We start from the raw sequence: 20,696 nt of genomic DNA, 5'->3' as shown, positions 1-20,696 counted from the left end.
TGAGGCTGGTCCTCATGGGAGGATTGTTGCACCCAGGACCTTTAGTTCTATTAAATGTCATTCAATGCCACTGCCAGGTGTAAACAGCGGAAGAACCAGAAGCACCAACAGCACGACCATGGGTTGTCAGATTACCCTGATTCAGCAAAGAGTCCAAAAGGATGCAGGTGAATACTGTTTATTTTCAGTTTCTCGTTACAGTTGGTTTGATTCCGTGTCCGGACAGCCAGGGAGGTGGCTGCAGGCAACAAAGGTAGGCGTGTTGTTTTCATATGCAGATCTTAACCCCTTAAGGATGGAGAGCGTGCCCATACGCCCCCGTTTCAAAGTCCTTAAGGACTGAGGGTGTATGGATACGCCCGTGGGAATTTCGGTCCCCGCCGCTAGCCGTCGGGGACCGGACCGAGATGCCTGCTGAAATCTTTCAGCAGGCATCCTGTGAAAATGCCTAGGAGGGTCCTGAGAACCCCCCATGTCGGCCATGGCGGCAAATCGACGTTTGTGGCAATTCCGGGCTGATCGGATCTCTGATGACCCGATTGCCCGGAAAATAGGGATGAAAGGATTTGTCAGTGACAGCCCCAATCCTCCTAAGGGATAGGAGCGAGGTGGCAGTGGTGCCATCCCACCCTATCCCCTGCCATTAGTAATGACTACTGACCAATGGAAGTTAAAGGCGGAGGGGTTACCATGGAAATTCCCCGCTCTGCCCGCCCCTGGATGTCAGGCAGAGAGGGGGGGGGGGGAGAAGATGGTGGTGGTACCTGGGGGTTTTCCCCCCCCTCCATGCGAATGTACAGGGTACATTCACAAGGGGCGGGGGTTTACAGTTAGTCTCTCGCTGCAAGCTAGAGATGCAGGAAATTTTCTGCTGCAGCTCAAACTCCCAGCAGGAAACTCGCTGTAATCCCCCAGCAGTCTGAATGTACCCTAAAAACACTACCTATAAACATACCCCTACACAGTCCCCCCCCCCCCCAATAAAAATGAGAAACCTCTGGTATGGCACGGTTTCTAAAACGTAGTCTCCAGCTGTTGCAAAACAACAACTCCCAGTATTGCCAGACAGCCATTGACTGTCCAGGCATGCTGGGAGTTTTGCAACAGCTGGAGGCACTCTGTTTGCGAAACACTGCCATAGGGTAATTTTGGTATCCGAGGCAAGTCTAACTCTTGCATCCGTAATTTAGGCCTTAAATGCGCATGGCGCTCTCTCACTTTACCGTACTCGGTAAAAATTGCCCAACAAATTTTGGGGGGCTTTTTCTCCTTTTACCTTTTACAGCGGTTCTGACATAAACGCACAAAAATAAATACCCACATGTGACCCCATTTTGGAAACTACACCCCTCACGGAATGTAAGAATGGGTATAGTGAGCTTTAACACCCCACAGGTGTTTGACAAATTTTCATTAAAGTTGGACGTGAAAATGAAAAATTTTATTTTCTTCACTAAAATGCTGGTGTTATCCCAAATTTTTCATTTTCACAAGGAGTAATAGGAAAAAAAGCCATTGATGGCTGGGAAATATTGGAACATGGAGGTAGGCATCTTTGATGTCCACTGAAGAAAGAAATTCCCCTTGTTCCATGGATGCCACTACCGAACGGAGGGATTCCAATCGGAAGTGGCGGATGAGAAGATGAAGGTTGAGACGCTTGAGGTCCAGGATTGGCCGCACAGAACCGCCCTTCTTGGGGACCACAAAAAGATTGGAATAGAAACCCCAAAAATAACTCCCTGGAGAAGCAGGGACCGGAGAGCCTCCCGAAACTGTTTCGCCAGAGAAGGAGACCGGGGGGCCCGGGACTGAAAAAAACGATCCCTCGGGAGGGAGGCAAATTCCATTCGGTATCCGTTGGACACCACGTCCCTGACCAAAGAGTCCTGAATGTGTGTGGTCCAGATGTCTCGAAAAAGTAAGAGACGACCTCCCACCCGAGAAAAATCTGCGGGTGGGGGCATCACTTCATGCAGAAGTGGGTTTGCGTTTGCCCGATTTGGCCGCAAAACGGCCGGAACGGTTGGTGTCCAACTTCCAAGACGGGCAAGCCCGGAATGAGGGAGCCTTCTTGTCCCGCGAAGGCGCCTGCCTAGACCCCTTATTAGGGCCAAATGTCCGAAAGGACTGAAAGGAAGAGGACTTCCTCTGGGAAGTAGAGCGAGCCTTATTTTGAGGCAACAAGGAACTCTTGCCAACCGTCGCCTCAGAGATAATCTCATCAAGGCGCTTGCCAAAAAGACGGGCACCAGTAAAAGGAAGCTCGGTGAGAGACCTTTTGGAAGCGGCATCCGCATCCACATCCCAAGCCTTAAGCCACATGGAACGGCGGAGGGCCGCCAGGTGACCCACAGCAAAGGCAGCACAACGGGCTGACTGCATGGAAGCTGTGCACAGAAAGTCCCCAGCTTTAGAGCATTGGAGAACCAAAGCAGACAGATCCTCTGGGGGGATCCCGCCTGGATACCCTGACGGAGTTTTGAGCACCACACCGATAGGGCCTTGGACACCCAAGCCGAGGCGAAGGTGGGAAGCAGAGAAGAGCCTGCTGCTTCAGAGGCAAACTTCGCTAAGGACTCCACCTTCTTGTCCGTTGAATCCTTGAAAGCAGCCATATCTGCTAGCGACAGTGTAGTAGCCTTAGAGAGGCGGGAAAATGGTGGATCCACCAAGGGAGGGGAAACCACCTTAGAGGCAAGGTCCTTGTCGAATGGGTAACGCACCTGAACCTTCTTCATTCCCGGGAGCCTCTTGTCCGGATGTTTCCATGCAGATTCCAGAAGGGTGTCAAATTCAGCGTGAGAGTTGAACCTTTGAGGTGCCAGTTTAGCATGATGAAAAGATACTTCAGGAGTCACATCCGAAGATCCTGGGTCCTCTAAGTGAAAGGTGTCTCTTATGGCCGCAACCAATGAGTTCACCATTTCAACTGTATCCGAGCGGTCCTCCGAGTCAGATGCCAATTCGAAAGCCTCATCCACCAGGAGAATGTGAACAAGTGGGGGGCGACCATGACCGGGTACGCGACTCTTGCGAGGCAGAGTGGCGATTCCGGGAACGTCCTCTGGAGGAGCGACGTTTGTGACCAGATGACACGGGGGGGCGGGACCCACGAGGGGAGCACCCACGTCTACCTGAAGACTCAATGGAAGAGTCAGAAGATACACCCCTAGTACGCCTGTGAGAGGGTGAAGTATGTGGAGAAGAGGAGCGGGGCCCTTTAGAGGGTTGGCACAGGGCAGACCTCTTCAAGGCAGACACCACGTCACGAGAAGCCTCAGCCACCGAACGGGAGACTTGAGTCAAGTCAGCCCATATACTGGGATAGGGAAGAAACCCAGGCTGGAGGGGCGGCCGAATCCACCAGAACTGAAAGAGCATCCGAGGGTACCAGGGGGTCTGGGGCAGCAGAGGAGCAGGCAGAGCAAGTGGGTTCAGCAGAACCAGGTATTTTGGAATTACAGTTCTTACAGACCAAATAGGAAACTAACGCTCCAGTTGTCTGTTTAGAGGGAGGAACAATTCTGGGTACGAACATAATGAAAAAAGAACTATCTCACCCGAGTCTGTGTCCCCTGTGGTGGCTGCTGTGAGGAGAACTCCGCTCTGTGTAGATAGAGAGGGAGAAACAGGCCAGCCAATAGCTAGAGAGGGGCGTGCCTGGAGCAGGGGCCCTGTCTGATTGGCCTCTGCCACCGAAAATCGCACGCACGGCGCTGATTGGAGGACAATCCGCGCCTCCAGTGAGCTCCGGCGGCCCTGTGGGCGGAGCTATAGCTCCCCGGCCGCCGAGAAGAACAATAGTAATGGCGCCCGCTCCTTGCCCCAGGCGCACATGTCAGCCGCATATGCGCCCACGGGGAAGTGAGCGGGCGATACACATATTCGCCGACAGTCGTCTGCTGCCGAAAGCGAAAGTAAGTCGGCGCTTCATGCGCCCGAACAGTAAAAGCGCCGCGGCTGTCAGCCACATAGTAAGCGCCGCGGATGTCAGCCGCATAGTATAACACACACACACGTGCATAATAATAAAGTAAACCATTCATTCCCAATATGCCATTGCTCGCCCCTTTTTTTTAGAATAAAAGATAGAGCCCCTAACACAGGCCAGCCCCTTGGACCCTGAAAGGTGGGCCAAAAAATGAGGGTCTCCAGAGGTTGCAAGTCAGTACCTAAAGGGAGAAGAATATATACTCACCTCAATCAGAAGTACTTACCTAATGGAGTCTTCTGTGAGGTCTTCAGTCAGCTTTCTGTTACCTGCATCACGCTGAGCTACCATGTGCGAGCAAAGCGAGCAGGGAATAGGGGGACCCGGACCCATGAGGTACAACCCCAGACGCTGACCGTTGGCGAGAGGGGGTGAACAGCGCATATACGCAATGTCTGTGCCCCCTCAATCACAATGAGGAAACAGTGAGCCGCAGTTCCTCAGTCCCCACTTGAAAACATGAAAGAAAACGGAATAAAAAACTAACACATACCCTAACTAGGAAAAATAAGAAACAGAAGACCTGGTCTGGAGAATTCCAGACCATGTCCACCTCCTTCAGACACTAAGCTAAAACTGATTAGCTCAGGGCCTAGAGGCGGGTATATCCTGCTGGGAGGAGCCGACTTTTTTTTGTTGCCATAGTGTCATACCTCCTAGAGACAGCAGCATACACCCATGGTCTGTGTCCCCCAATGGAGCCGATAGAGAAAATCTAATTTTCCATTTTTACACCCAACTTCAACGCAAAGTCGCCAAACACCTGTGGGGTGTTGAGGCTCACTATACCCCTTGTTACATTCCTTGAGGGGTGTAGTTTCCAAAATAGTATGCCATATGTTTTTTTTGCTGTTCTGGCACCATGGGGGCTTCCTAAATGCAACATGGCCCCAAAAACCATGACAGCAAAATTTATTTAAAAAAATCCTACAGTTGCTCTTTCCCTCTTGAGCCATGTTGTGAGCCCACAAAGCACTTTATGTCAACATATGATGTATTTACGTACTCGAGAGAAATTGATCTACAAATTTTGGGGGGCTTTTTCTCCTTTTACCACTTTTAAAAATTAAAAAAATGGGGCTACAAGAATATGTTAGTGTAAAAAATGCAGATTTTGATTTTTCTCCTCCACTTTGCTGCAATTCTTGTGAAAGACCTAAAGGGTTAACACACTTTTTGAATGTCATTTTGAAAACTGTGAGGGGTGTAGTTTCTACAATGGGGTCATTTATGGGGTATTTCTCACAGAATGGCCCCTCAAATCCAGTTCAAACTTAACTGGTCTTTGAAAAATTCAGATTTTAAAATTTTCATGAAAATTTAGAAAATTGCTGCTATACTTTGAAGCCCTCTAATGTCTTCAAAAAGTAAAAAATTGGTCAATTTTATGATGCCAACATAAATTAGACATATTGGGGGACATTTACTAATCTAGTCTATTCTGGGTATGCTTATAGACCAGCGTATGTGGTAGTCTCCTGTCTATTGTGCTCCTAATTTATCAAAGGTCTCACAGCCCTTGATAAATTCTGTGCTCAGACTTCAGGGTCTACAGCTTAAACTGCATTTAGTCCTGCTCCAGCATGGTCTGACATTTCAGCGTATTTTGGGCAGATGCGACTTGTCGCACAAAAGTCGCACTTGATAAATTCAGCACCAATGCATTTTCCAATGCATTTCTGTCTAAAATAGACTTGCATGCATCATGTTCTAAAAATCATCTAGAGCAAAAGTCGCAGAAAAGTCGCACATATTTAGACTGCGACTTTCTGTGCGACAAATTTAGACAGGAAAAATCAGTCTAAATCCTTTGATAAATCTCCCCCATTGTGTTTGTGAATCAATATAAAATGTATTTGGAATATCCATTTTCCTTACAAGCAGAGAGTTCAAAGTTAGAAAAATGCAAAATTTTCTAAATTTTCATGACATTTTGTGATGCAAGTAACCACAAAAATTTACCGCTATGTTAAAGTAGAATATGTCACGAAAACCTACACTAGCTAAATCCCCTAGGGATCTCTGGGCCGACTTATTAATGAACAACCTACTTGGGGAAATAAATCCCCTCAGGATTAACCCTGACTAAAGATCCCCTAAAAATTTACTTTTATTAATGCTTCTTTAAAATATTTCTTGACTTGTGTAATTCACATTTCTTGCCACAAGATGGCAGTGGTGTTTTAAAATATTGAACGCTGTGCACAGCTAACTCCGACATAGTTTCCGAAATAGTTTTTCATGATATAAAACGTAATCCTCCCTTCCTTTAAAGTAAGGGAGGATTATGTTTTAATAATAACGCTGTGCCAGTGTCCCAGCTTAGTTAGTAACTCCCGTGCCCGAGCTGAAGCAGGGCACCGGAACTAACTAGATAGAAGAGTCTAAATACCAGTCTGTCTGACAGACACTGAGCAATTTCAACAGTATGGAGTTAGCTGTGCACAGCGTTCAAGATTTTAAAACACCACTGCCATCTTGTGGCAAGAAATGTGAATTACACAATTACAGGGGTTCCTGTAAAAGCCAGGGTATGGATTGCATTGCTTATTGCTCCATCAGAGTGGAATGGACTCCTGTCCTTCTTTTAAGCAATGATGTGGATTTAGCCTGTGCTGTATGTACGGGTGGCTGACTGCCACCCACCCAGAGAGTGTATGGGAGACTGCCTGCCTCCCTCCTTTCCTATGCATGGGAGGCCGCCTGCCAGCCTTCCTTTCTTCCCTATAAGTAGTGTGAGTGCTCATGAAGGGGGCATGGTTGGTTCCACCCCTTTACCTGTTATCACCTCTGGGCCTTTTGGCTAAGATCAAGTGTAAAAAAAGGGCTTGCAATAGACCGCATCCTTGTGCACGGTATTTTGTGTGAATACTTGCACTTGGGTGTCTTGAGAGCACATACCTCAGCTCTTCAATAAAATAAAAGAATATAGATATATATATATATATAAAAACAAAGTCCCGAAATCACAGCACCAGTCAGGTCATGGATCTTGAAATACTGGATTATTTTATTCTTCCCCACAGCAAATGCGTGGGGACCTTCACTACAGCCAAGATCGCAGCCATTGCAGCCATCCTCTTATATATTATTATTTTTTCTAATATATGCCCTCATTCATGTCATCTAGAAATAAAATATCAGTTGCATGATAATTTGATGTCAGCATTTACTGTTGTACTATTCAAACATGATTTGCTAGGTTACAAGTGTTTGGTTACAATGCGCATGCACAGCCGGCCGGCTGGATCGCGATATGTCCAGTGTGATAACACGATCGCCGGACCCGTTTGCGCAGCCGCAGAACACAAATGGTGATTAGTGTGGGTAAGGGCATTACGCACCTGATCAGCACACATTACTGTGAGCGATCGAGAGCGGAAGTGATGCGCTGATACGTAGGAACTTTTCCGACGCATGAGCAGTCGCTTTGTATACAAACAAGAATGAGAACGGAGATGGCAGCGATCGGCATGTTCTGGGTGCGATCGAGTTATATATTTGGCTGATACTCAAGGTACCTAATTAACACTATATAGCACTGTATGTCATATGGCACAGGGCACTTTATATGTGTATTGATTGTATTGTATATAGACGGATGCTATGTCAACTTGACATCACTGTGATTAACAGAGCATTGCTCCAATTAAATTTAAATAGAGGTGCGTTTTTAGATAATTATACATTTGTATCACATGAGTTGTAGCCAATGAAATGTATCTGTGATATATATATATATATATATATATATATATATATATATATATGCACATTTTGTATTTGTATTATGCTTGATAAAGGCTACTACTTCCGAAACGTTGCATTTGCTGCGGGGAAGAATAAAATAATCCAGTATTTCAAGATCCATGACCTGACTGGTCCTGTGATTTCGGGACTTTGTATATATATATATATATATATATATATATATATATATATATATATATATATATTGTTAACAGTGTTTCCCAAACAGGGTGCCTCCAGCTGTTTAGGCTATTTGGGCATGCTGGGATTGATAGTTTTGTAATAGCTGGCGGCATCCTGGTTGGGAAACACTGATTTATGCATGTGTGTGTATATATCAATGTTTCGCAACCAGGGTGCCTCCAGCTGTTGGAATACTACAAATCCCAGCATGCTGAGAGTTGTAGTTTTGCAACAGCTGGATACACTCTGGTTGGGAAATATATATATATATATATATATATATATATTTTATTTTTCTTTCCTATGATATATATATACATACACACACGCACAGTAGTGCTTTTCAGGGGGTGTAATCCAAACCTCCCTCTCCGGTGTGTCCAACAATCCGGTGTCAAAATTAAGACGCTGGATGATTGTGAACTGCCCCATTCAAATAAATGGGATCAGTTCTAGCATTAGTTTCCCTCCAGTGCACGCCTGACATATGTGAACCCGGCCTCATTCGATCTGCAGGGTGCCAGTGTATAGTTGGTATCTACCACTACAGTATATGTTATTGTATGTCAGAATATTGGTCTTTTTATCGTGGTTTTTAATTTGGAACAATAGCGGTATTGTGTGTCTAGCAAATATTGTGTGTCTACAGGGACATACGCTTTGTGGCTTGTGCTCCTGATCATTTAACCCTTTCAGGACTCAGCGTTTTTCCGTTTTTGCACTTTTGTTTTTTCCTCCCCACCTTCTAAAAACCATAACGCTTTCAGTTTTCCACCTACAGACGCCTACAAGCGCTTGTTTTATGCACTACCAATTTTACTTTGTAATGACATCAGTCGTTTCACAATAAAATCTAACTTGTTTGGCTTTTGCGGCCCCACTTTTAATTTTGCCCAGCGCCACATTAAATCTAAAACTGGTCCTGAGTGTATGTGTATGGCTGTGTGTGTGTATATAGGGGCAGTGTATGTGTATGAGGCTATGTATATGGTATGGGGCTGTGTATGTGTGTATATAGGGGCAGTATATGTGTATGGTGCAGTGTATGTGTATGAGGCAGTATATATGTGGGCTGTGTATGTGCGTGTACATAGGGGCAGTGTATGGGGGGCAGTGCATGTGAGTATATGGGGGCAGTACATGTGTATGGGGCAGTGTATATGGGGGCTGTGTATGTGTGTGTAGATGGGGGCAGTGTATGTGTATGGGGCAGTGTATTTTGTATGGGGCTGTGTATGTGTGTATATGGGGGCTCTGTATGTGTGTGTATATGGGGGCAGTGTATGTGTATGGGAGCAGTGCATGTGTATGGGGCAGTGTAGGTGAGTATATGGGGCTGTGTATGCGAGTATATTTGTATGGGTGTATGTGTAAGTGTATGGGGCAGTGTGTATGGTATGGGGCAGTGTATGTGTATGGGGGCAGTGTATGTGTATGGGGCAGTGTATGGGGGCAGTGTATGTGTATGGGGCAGTTTATATGGTACAGGGCTGTATGTGTGTGTGGGGGGGCTGTGTTTGTGTGTATGGTGGACTGTGTGTGGGGGCTGTGTCTATGTGTGTATATAGGGGCAGTGTATATGGTATGGGGCTGTTTTTGTGTATGGGGGCTGTGTATGTGTGTATATGGTGGCTGTGTATGTGTATGGGGCAGTGTATGTGTATGGGGCAGTGCATGTGTATGGGGCAGTTTATATGGTATGGGACTGTGTATGTGTGTATGGGGTTGTGTACGTGTGTGTTTATAGGGGCAGTGTATGTGTGCATGGGGTTGTGTACGTGTGTGTATATAGGGGCAGTATATGTGTATGGGGCAGTGCATTTGTATGGGGCTGTGTGTAAGGTATGGGGGCAGTGTATGTGTATGGGACAGTGTATGTCGTCAGTTTATGTGTATGGGGCAGTGTATGTGTATGGGGGCAGTGTATGTGGGCAGTGTATGTGTATGGGGGCAGTGTATGTGTATGGGGCAGTGTGTATGGTATGGGGCAGTGTATGAGTATGGGGGCAGTGTATGAGTATGGGGGAAGTGTCTGTGTATGGGGGCAGTGTATGTGTATGGGGCAGTGTATGTGTATGGGGGCAGTGTATGTGTATGGGGGCACTGCATGTGTATGGGGGCAGTGTATGTGTATGGGGGGCATTGTATGCTTATGGGGGGCATTGTATGTGTATTGGGGCAGTGTATGGTATGGGGCAGTGTATGTGTATGGGTGCAGTGTATGTGTATGGGGCAGTGTATGGTATGGGGCAGTGTGTATGGTATGGGGCAGTGTGTATGGTATGGGGCAGTGTATGTAGCAGTGTATGGTATGGGGCTGTGTATGGGGGCAGTGTGTATGGTATGGGGCAGTGTATGTGGGCAGTGTATGTATATGGGGGCAGTGTATGTGTATGGGGCAGTGTATGTGTATGTGGCAGTGTATGGTATGGGGCAGTGTATGTGTATGGGGCAGTGTATGGTACGGGGCAGTGTGTATGTGTATGAGGCAGTGTATGTGTATGGGGCAGTGTATGTGTATGGGGCAGTGTGTATGGTATGGGGCAGTGTATGGTATGGGGCAGTGTATGTGTATGGGGGCTGTGTATGGGGGGCAGTGCATGTGAGTATATGGGGGCAGTACATGTGTATGGGGCAGTGTATGAGTATGGGGGCAGTGTATGAGTATGGGGGCAGTGTATGTATATGGGGGCAGTGTATGTGTATGGGGCGGTGTATGGGGGCAGTGTATGTGTATGGGGCAGTGTATGTGTATGGGGGCAGTGTATGTGTATGGTGCAGTGTGTATGGTATGGGGCAGTGTGTATGGTATGGGGCAGTGTATGTGTATGGGGCAGTGTATGTGTATGGTGCAGTGTGTATGGTATGGGGCAGTGTGTATGGTATGGGGCAGTGTATGTGTATGGGGGCTGTGTATGGGGGCAGTGTGTATGGTATGGGGCAGTGTATGTGTATGGGGCAGAGTATGTGTATGGTGCAGTGTGTATGGTATGGGGCAGTGTATGTGTATGGGGGCAGTGTGTATGGTATGGGGCAGTGTATGTGTATGGGGGCAGTGCAGGGCTCGAGTCCTGCAGGAACAGCGTTCCTTTGCATTTTCCACAGGAGGAATGCTGTTCCTTACATTAGTCCTGCAGGACCATCCTCTCTGTTCTTACCCTCCCTCCGTCTCCTCCCCTGGCCCAGACTGCTAGATGCTGGAGATGTAGGACCTGTGATGATGTCACCATCACATGTTGGGGCGGAGCTTAGCTGTGGTGGAGAGGGAAGATCGTGGTTGAAGGACCTGTGTGATGCTGTGGAGGAGGCGGGGCGGAGCTGGAGGAGACATGTCACCCCAGTAAGGTAATTACATGGAAGATTTGTTACAGTGTGTCACCCCAGTAGTAAAGTGATTACAGGAGGAGGAGGTTTGTTACAGTGTGTCACCCCAGTAGTAAAGTGATTACAGGAGGAGGAGGTTTGTTACAGTGTGTCACCCCAGTAGTAAGGTAATTACATGAGGAGGAGGTTTGTTACAGTGTGTCACCCCAGTAGTAAGGAGATTACATGAGAAGTTTTGTCACAGTGTGTCACCCCAGTAGTAAGGAGATTACATGATGAGGTTTGTTACAGTGTGTCACCCCAGTAGTAAGGAGATTACATGAGGAGGTTTGTTACAGTGTGTCACCCCAGTAGTAAGGAGATTACATGATGAGGAGGTTTGTTACAGTGTGTCACCCCAGTAGTAAGGTGATTACATGAGGAGGAGGTTTGTTACAGTGTGTCACCCCAGTAGTAAGGTGATTACATGAGGAGGAGGTTTATTACAGTGTGTCACCCCAGTAGTAAGGTGATTACATGAGGAGGAGGTTTGTTACAGTGTGTCACCCCAGTAGTAAGGTGATTACACGAGGAGGAGGTTTGTTACAGTGTGTCACCCCAGTAGTAAGGTGATTACATGAGGAGGAGGTTTGTTACAGTGTGTCACCCCAATTCTAAGAAGATTACATGAGGAGGTTTCTTACAGTGTGTTATCATGATGATAGGGACATGAGGAGGTTTTTGTTACAGTGTATTATCAGAATGATAACCCCTTAAGAACATTGGGGGAGATATATAAAGACCTGTGCAGAGGAAAAGTGGAGCAGTTGCCCATAGCAACCAATCAGATCGCTGCTTTCATTTTCAGAGGCCTTTTAAAAAAATAAACAAGCGATCTGATTGGTTGCTATGGGCAACTGGTCAACTTATCCTCTGCACAGGTTTTAATAAATCTCCCCCATTGGATGTAAATATACATCTTGGTGCCCTGGTACTTAAAGGAGTACTCTGGTGCAGAGTTTTCCTGCTCCGTCCTGCCCGGGCTGCAAAAAAAATGAAAATAAACCATCTCTCACCTTCCTAGGTTCCCGCGGAGCGCCACTACAGCTGATGGGTCCTCCGGTCCATCTTATTCATACTTCCGTGTGAACGAATCGTCACATGGCGCTCAGCCTATTATGGGCCGAGGCAGAACATCGCGGCGGCCGGCGATAGGCTGAGCGCCATGTGACGCTTCGTTACACCCGGAAGTATGAAGAGGATGGACCGGAGGACCGATCAGCTGTAGTGGCGCTCCGCGGGAACCCAGGAAGGTGAGAGATGGTTTATTTTCATTTTTTTTTGCAGCCCGGGCAGGACGGAGCAGGAATACTGCCCCAGAGTACTCCTTTAAAAGGGTACTCCTCCTCTAGACATCTTATCCTCTATCCAAAGGATATGGGATAAGATGTCTGATCGCAGGGGTCCCGCCATTGGGGACCCCTGCGATCTCGGCTGTGCATACAACACCCCCCCCCCCCCCCTTTTTTTTCCAGGACTTGACCCCTGGGGCAGTGTATGTGTATGGGGCATTCCTGGGGGCCCAAAGCAGCTAGCCCTTTAGCCCCACCGGTCCACTGCGCTGCAGCCAGGGACGGTTTTTCCTATAAGGCACTTTTCATGGGGGCAGCAATCCCGACCGCTGAACACCCCTCCCCCCCCTCCTGTGACAGGCACCGCGGTGGCCGGCGGCTTCAGGACTGTGCGCATCATTATGAGTCCCCACAGTCACAGATGACTCATACAGCCGGGCCCCCAACTGTGAGCCGCTCCTGCCATCAGTGGAGATCCAGGGGAGGGGAAATATACCTGCTCTGTTGTGTCCTATGTGTACACATATGGACCCCTTCACTGCCTTCCTATAGCAGTGTTTCCCAAGCAGTGTGCATCCAGCTGTTGAAAACCACAGCTCCCAGCATGCCCAGATAGCCAAAAGCTGTCTGGATATGCTGGGAGTTGTAGTTTTGCTTTATCTGTATGCACCTGCTTGGGAAACACTGCCATACACACAGCGATCTCAACCTCCAGCTCAGCTCCTCCCCTGCTGGTCATGTGATCATAGACTCATACGGAGGCCTGCTGGGGTCAGAGGAAGGACCAGAGTGCAGGTGAACAGTGGGTGATGGCATGACAGGCAGGTTACATAGGTAACACTATAAATACTGTGCCCTGACCCCTGCCAATCCTCACCCCATTGTGAGTTCTAACCCTGTACTGTGTATATCCCTCTACTATGACATCACTGTGTGTATTATCTCTGTATGGTGACATCACTGTGGGTATTATCCCTGTACTGTGACATCACTGTGTGCAGTTTCCCTGTACTATGACATCACTGTGTGTATTATCCCTGTACTGTGACATCACTGTGTGCAGTTTCCCTGTACTGTGACATCACTGTGTGTATTATCCCTGTACTGTGACATCACTGTGTGCAGTTTCCCTGTACTATGACATCACTGTGTGTATTATCCCTGTACTGTGACATCACTGTGTGTATTATCTCTGTATGGTGATATCACTGTGGGTATTATCCCTGTACTGTGACATCACTGTGTGCAGTTTCCCTGTACTATGACATCACTGTGTGTATTATCCCTGTACTGTGACATCACTGTGTGCAGTTTCCCTGTACTATGACATCACTGTGTGTATTATCTCTGTACTGTGACATCACTGTGTGCAGTTTCCCTGTACTGTGACATCACTGTGTGTATTATCCCTGTACTGTGACATCACTGTGTGCAGTTTCCCTGTACTATGACATCACTGTGTGTATTATCTCTGTATGGTGACATCACTGTGGGTATTATCCCTGTACTGTGACATCACTGTGTGCAGTTTCCCTGTACTATGACATCACTGTGTGTATTATCCCTGTACTGTGACATCATCATGTGTATTATCCCTGTACTGTGACCTCAATGGGGGAGATTTATCAAAACCTGTGCAGAGGAAAAGTTGCCCAGTTGCCCATAGCAACCAATCAGATCGCTTCTTTCATTTTTAACAAGGCCTCTGCAAAATGAAAGAAGCGATTTGATTGGTTGCTATGGGCAACTGGTCAACTTTTCCTTTGCACAGGTTTTGATAAATCTCCCCCAATGTGTGTATTATCTCTGTACGGTGACATCACTGTGTGTATTATCCTTGCACTGTGACATCACTGTGTGTATTATCCCTGTACTGTGACATCACTGTTTGTATTATCCCTGCACTGTGACATCACTGTGTGCATTATCACTGTACTGTGACATCACTGTGTGCATTATACTGTACTGTGACATCACTGTGTGTATTATCCCTCTACTGTGACATCATCGTGTGTATTATCCCTGTACTGTGACCTCAATGTGTGTATTATCTCTGTACGGTGACATCACTGTGTGTATTATCCCTGTACTGTGACATCACTGTGTGCATTATCACTGTACTGTGACATCACTGTGTGCATTATCACTGTACTGTAACATCACTGTGCGCATTATCACTGTACTGTGACATCACTGTGTGCATTATCACTGTACTGTGACATCACTGTGTGTATTATCCCTGTACTGTGACATCATCGTTTGTATTATCCCTGTACTGTGACATCACTGTGTGTATTATCTCTGTATGGTGACATCACTGTGTGTATTATCCCTGTACTGTGATATTGCTGTGTGTATTATCCCTGTACTGTGATGTTGCTGTGTGTATTATCCCTGTACTGTGACATCATCGTGTGTATTATCCCTGTACTGTGACATCACTGTGTGTATAATCCATGTACTGTGACATCACTGTTTGTATTATCCCTGTATTGTGACATCACTGTATATATTATCCCTGTATTGTGACATTATTGGGTGTTTCATCGCTGTACTGTGACATCACTGTGCGTATTACCCCTGCACAGGTCAGGAGGCATTATCACTATATGTGAGGGTGAGGTATGGTGTATCATATAAGGTTTAATGTATGACAAAGTTATATTCAGAGGCGCAGTATGTAATAGTATCATATTCAGAGAGTGCAGTGTGTGGTAGTGTTATATATAGAGGATACAATCTGTGGCAGTATTATACTCAGAGGGTATAGTGTGTGGTATTATTATATTCCAAAGGTACATTGTGTGGTAGTATCATATTCAGAGGGTACAATGTGCAGTAGTATCATATTCAGAGAGCGCAGTGTGTGGTAGTGTTATATATAGGGGATACAATCTGTGGCAGTATTATACTCAGAGGGTATAGTGTGTGGTATTATTATATTCCAAAGGTACATTGTGCAGTAGTACCATTCAGAGGGTACAATGTGCAGTAGTATCATATTCAGAGAGTGCAGTGTGCAGTAGTATCATATTCAGAGAGCGCAGTGTGCAGTAGTATCATATTCAGAGAGCGCAGTGTGCAGCAGTATCATATACAGAGAGCGCAGTGTGCAGTAGTATTATATTCAGAGAGCACAGTGTGCAGTAGTATCATATTCAGAGAGCGCAGTGTGCAGTAGTATCATATTCAGAGAGCGCATGTGCAGTAGTATCATATTCAGAGAGCAGAGTGTGCAGTAGTATTATATTCAGAGAGTACAGTGTGTGCCAGGTTTATATTCAGAGAGCACAGTGTGCAGTAGTATCATATTCAGAGAGTGCAGTGTGCAGTAGTATTATATTCAGAGAGTACAGTGTGTGCCAGGTTTATATTCAGAGAGCACAGTGTGCAGTAGTATTATATTCAGAGAGCGCATGTGCAGTAGTATCATATTCAGAGAGTGCAGTGTGCAGTAGTATTATATTCAGAGAGTACAGTGTGTGCCAGGTTTATATTCAGAGAGCGCAGTGTGCAGTAGTATCATATTCAGAGAGTGCAGTGTGCAGTAGTATTATATTCAGAGAGTACAGTGTGTGCCAGGTTTATATTCAGAGAGCACAGTGTGCAGTAGTATTATATTCAGAGAGCGCAGTGTGCAGTAGTATCATATTCAGAGAGTGCAGTGTGCAGTAGTACCATATTCAGAGAGCAGAGTGTGCAGTAGTTTAATATTCAGAGAGTGCAGTGTGTGCCAGGTTTATATTCAGAGAGCACAGTGTGCAGTAGTATCATATTCAGAGAGTGCAGTGTGCATTAGTATCATATTCAGAGAGCAGAGTGTGCAGTAGTATTATATTCAGAGAGTACAGTGTGTGCCAGGTTTATATTCAGAGAGCACAGTGTGCAGTAGTATTATATTCAGAGAGTACAGTGTGTGCCAGGTTTATATTCAGAGAGCACAGTGTGCAGTAGTATTATATTCAGAGAGTACAGTGTGTGGCAGGTTTATTTTCAGAGAGTGCAGTGTTCAGTAGTATTATATTCAGAGAGTACAGTGTGTGGCAGGTTTATTTTCAGAGAGCGCAGTGTTCAGTAGTATTATATTCAGAGAGCGCAGTGTTCAGTAGTATTATATTCAGAGAGCACAGTGTGTAGTAGTATTATATATCTTGAGGGTACAGTGTGCGATTGTATTCTATTCAGAGGATAAAGTGTGTGGTAGTATTATTTTCAGAGAAGTCCGTGTTTGGCAGCATTATATTAATTATCATTTTCATATAGAGGATCAGACTCCGGTGACAAAGTAATGAACCAATGCCATCTGGGCGTCAAGTTCTGCAGAGAGAAGATTTAGCTGGACCCACTGGTATGTACCATCTGAATTAGATAAGGGAAGACTATAGAGAAGACGTCACCTGTAGTCACTGATGTCATTGTGTATTCTCCTCACTATAGAGAAGACGTCACCTGTAGTCACTGATGTCATTGTGTATTCTTCCTCACTATGAGAAAGGTGCAGGAAAAAAGTTGCCACTTCTGTGGCGCTGCCTCTTTGAGATGGAGATGCAAGTTCAGTCACATATGGTAGAATCTTAATTATTGGGCCTGGAGTGCTGCAGATTTTCTGTGGATGTATGTATGTATGTATGTATGTGTATATATATATATATATATATACACACACACACACACACACATAAAACGTCCTCCTCTAGGAAACAGCACCCAACACGAAGTCCAGGTATTATGCAGACTACAAGCATTGCTTGAAAAAGGCTTGCTAGCCGAAACATCGCACTTTATGCTCTGATGCAAATAAAAACCTTGTAGCCTGCATAATACCTGGACTTCGTGTTGGGTGCTGTTTCCTAGAGGAGGAAGTTTTATGGGGATCCAGTGTGGCATACTGGGGGACACTTTGCACCGCACTAGAAGTCGTCCTGTGCTAGAATTTTCACGGTGATTCATATATATATATATATATATATATATATATATATATATATATATATACACATATACACACCATTGTTTCTCAGGGTGCCCCAAGCAGTTGCAAAACTGCAATTGGGCATGGTGGGAGTTGTAGTTTTGCAACAGCTGTAGGCACACTGGTTGGGAAACACTGATATTTACACACACAGACACACACATAGACCAATGTTTCTCAGGGTGCCTCTAGCTGTTGTAAAACTGCAATTGGGCATGCTGGGAGTTGTAGATTTGCAACAGCTGGAGGCACCCTGGTTGGGAAACGCTGATGTGTGTGTGTGTGTGTGTATGTATGTATATATATATATATATATATAAATATATAAAACGTGCATGTGTGAGAAATATCTACTGCATCTTCAGTCACGGTATGTTATTGCAGTGTTAGTCAAGGTATGGCAGTATTGTTGTGTTTTGGTATGGCATTGTTATTTAGTCACGGTACGGCGATATTGTTCTGTTTTGGTATGGCAGTGTTATTCAGTCACGGTATGGTGGTATGTTTCTGTTCTGGTATAGCGTTTTTATTCAGTCGCGGTATGGGGTTTTGTTCTGTTCTGGTATGGCAGTGTATGTGTATGGGGGCAGTGTATGTGTATGGGGCAGTGTATATGTGTATGGGGCAGTGTATATGTGTATGGGGCTGTGTATGTGTGTGTGGGGGCTGTGTATGTGTGTGTGGGGGCTGTGTATGTGGGGGCTGTGTATGTGTATATGGGGGCTATGTATGAGTATATGGGGCTGTGTATGTGTGTGTGGGGGCTGTGTATGTGTGTGTGGGGGCTGTGTATGTGTGTGTGGGGGCTGTGTATGTGTATATGGGGGCTGTGTATGTGTGTGTGGGGGCTGTGTATGTGTGTGTTTGGGGGGATGTGTAGATGGGGGCTGTGTATGAGTATATGGGGCTGTGTATGTGTGAGTGGGGGCTGTGTATGTGTATATGGGGGCTGTGTATGTGTATATGGGGGCTGTGTGTGTTTGTGTGGGGGCTGTGTATGTGAATATGGGGGCTGTGTATGTGTGTGTGTGGGCTGTGTATGTGTATATGGGGGCTGTGTATGTGTATATGGGGCTGTGTATAAGTATAGGGGGCTGTGTATGTGTATATGGGGGCTGTGTATGTTTGTGTGGGGGCTGTGTATGTGAATATGGGGGCTTTGTATGTGTGTGTGTGGGCTGTGTATGTGTATATGGGGGCTGTGTATGTGTATATGGGGCTGTGTATGTGTGTGTGGGGGGGCTGTGTATGTGTATATGGGGGCTGTGTATGTGTGTGTGGGGGCTGTGTATGTGTGTGGGGGCTGTGTATGTGAATATGGGGGCTGTGTATGTGTGTGTGGGGGCTGTGTATGGGTGTGGGGGCTGTGTATGTGAATATGGGGGCTGTGTATGTGTGAGTGGGGGCTGTGTATGTGTATATGGGGGCTGTGTATGTGTATATGGGGGCTGTGTATGTGAATATGGGGGCTGTGTATGTGTGTGTGTGGGCTGTGTATGTGTATATGGGGGCTGTGTATGTGTATATGGGGGCTGTGTATGTGAATATGGGGGCTGTGTATGTGTGTGTGTGGGCTGTGTATGTGTGTGTGTGGGCTGTGTATGTGTATATGGGGGCTGTGTATGTGTGTGTGGGGGCTGTGTATGTGTATATGGGGGCTGTGTATGTGTATATGGGGCTGTGTATGTGTGTGTGTGGGGGCTGTGTATGTGTGTGGGGGCTGTGTATGTGAATATGGGGGCTGTGTATGTGTGTGTGGGGGCTGTGTATGTGTGTGGTGGCTGTGTATGTGAATATGGGGGCTGTGTATGTGTGTGTGGGGGCTGTGTATGTGTGTGTGGGGGCTGTGTATGTGTATATGAGGGTTGTGTATGTGTATATTGGTCTGTGCATGTGTGTGTGGGGGCTGTGTATGTGTATATGGGGGATGTGTATATGGGGGGTTGTGTATGTGTATATGGGGGTTGTGTATGTGTATATGGCGGTTGTGTATGTGTATATGGGGCTGTGTATGAGTATAGGGGGCTGTGTATGTGTATATGGCGGTTGTGTATATGGGTGCTGTGTATGTGTGTGTGTGGGGGCTGTGGGGGAGAAATTGTGTTACAAATTTTGGGGGTCTTTATTTCCTTTTACCTCTTATGAAAATGAAAAGTATGGGGCAACACCAGCATGTTAGTGTAAAAAAAAAAAAAAAATTGCGCTAACATACTGGTGTAGACCCCAACTTTACCATTTCATAAGGGGAAAATTGGTAGTGCAATTTCTTCCGAGTACGGAGATACTCCATATGTGGCCGTAAACTGTTTCCTTGAAATACGACGGATCTGTAGTGAGAGAGCGCCATGCGCATTTGAGGCCTGGATTAGGGATTTTCATAAGGGTGTACCCGGATGCAAGCGTTTCACTTGTCTCCTCCACCAAAAATGCTGTACGTCAGTTTTCCCCAAACAGGGTGCCCCAGCTGTTGCAAAACTCCCAACATGACAGTCAATGGCTGTCCGGGAATACTGGAAGCTGGAGGTTCCGTTTTTGAAAAATTGCCGTACAAGGCGTTTTTTATTTTTATTGGGGGGGGGGGGGGGGGTCGGAGACAGTGTAAGGGTGTAGTGTATATGTAGTGTTTTACTCTTCATTTAGGGTTAGTGTAGTGTAGTGTTTTTAGGGTACGTTCACCCAGGCGGGAATTTACAGTGAGTTTCCCGCTACAGCGGAAAATGTGCCGCATCTCAAACTTGAAGCAAGAAACTTGCTGTATACCCCCGCCCGTTTGAATGTACACTGTACAGTCACGTGGGGGGGGGGGGGAAACTACGACTCCCAGCATGCACTGACAGACCGTGCATGCTGGGAGTTGTAGTTGTATGCAACAGCTGGAAGCTGGGATTGGGAAACACTGAGTTAGGTAACAGACTAACGAAGTGTTTCCGCACCACTGTCTGATTCCTAACTCAGTGTTTCCTTACCCATGTGCCTTCAGTTGTTGCAAAACTACAACTCCCAGCATGCATGGTCTGTCAGTGCATGCTGGCAGTTATAGTTTTGCAAGAGCAGGAGGCACACGGGTTGGGAAACACTGAGTTAGGATACAGACAATGTTTCCCAACCAGTGTGCCTCCAGTTGTTGCAATACTACAACTCC

At 46.3% G+C, this 20,696-nt stretch overlaps 1 protein-coding gene across 1 annotated transcript in view; it reads right to left on the bottom strand.

Moving 5' to 3' along the window:
• Nucleotides 1-20,696, bottom strand: part of LOC130294899 (uncharacterized) — a 48,664-nt gene that overhangs the window by 19,680 nt on the left and 8,288 nt on the right. The window lies entirely within an intron of this gene.

The sequence above is a fragment of the Hyla sarda genome, chromosome 11 (genome assembly GCF_029499605.1).
Source record: "Hyla sarda isolate aHylSar1 chromosome 11, aHylSar1.hap1, whole genome shotgun sequence".
Taxonomy (NCBI): domain Eukaryota; kingdom Metazoa; phylum Chordata; class Amphibia; order Anura; family Hylidae; genus Hyla; species Hyla sarda.
Note: the sequence above shows the minus strand (reverse complement) of the source record. Positions and strands in the feature narration are given on the sequence as shown.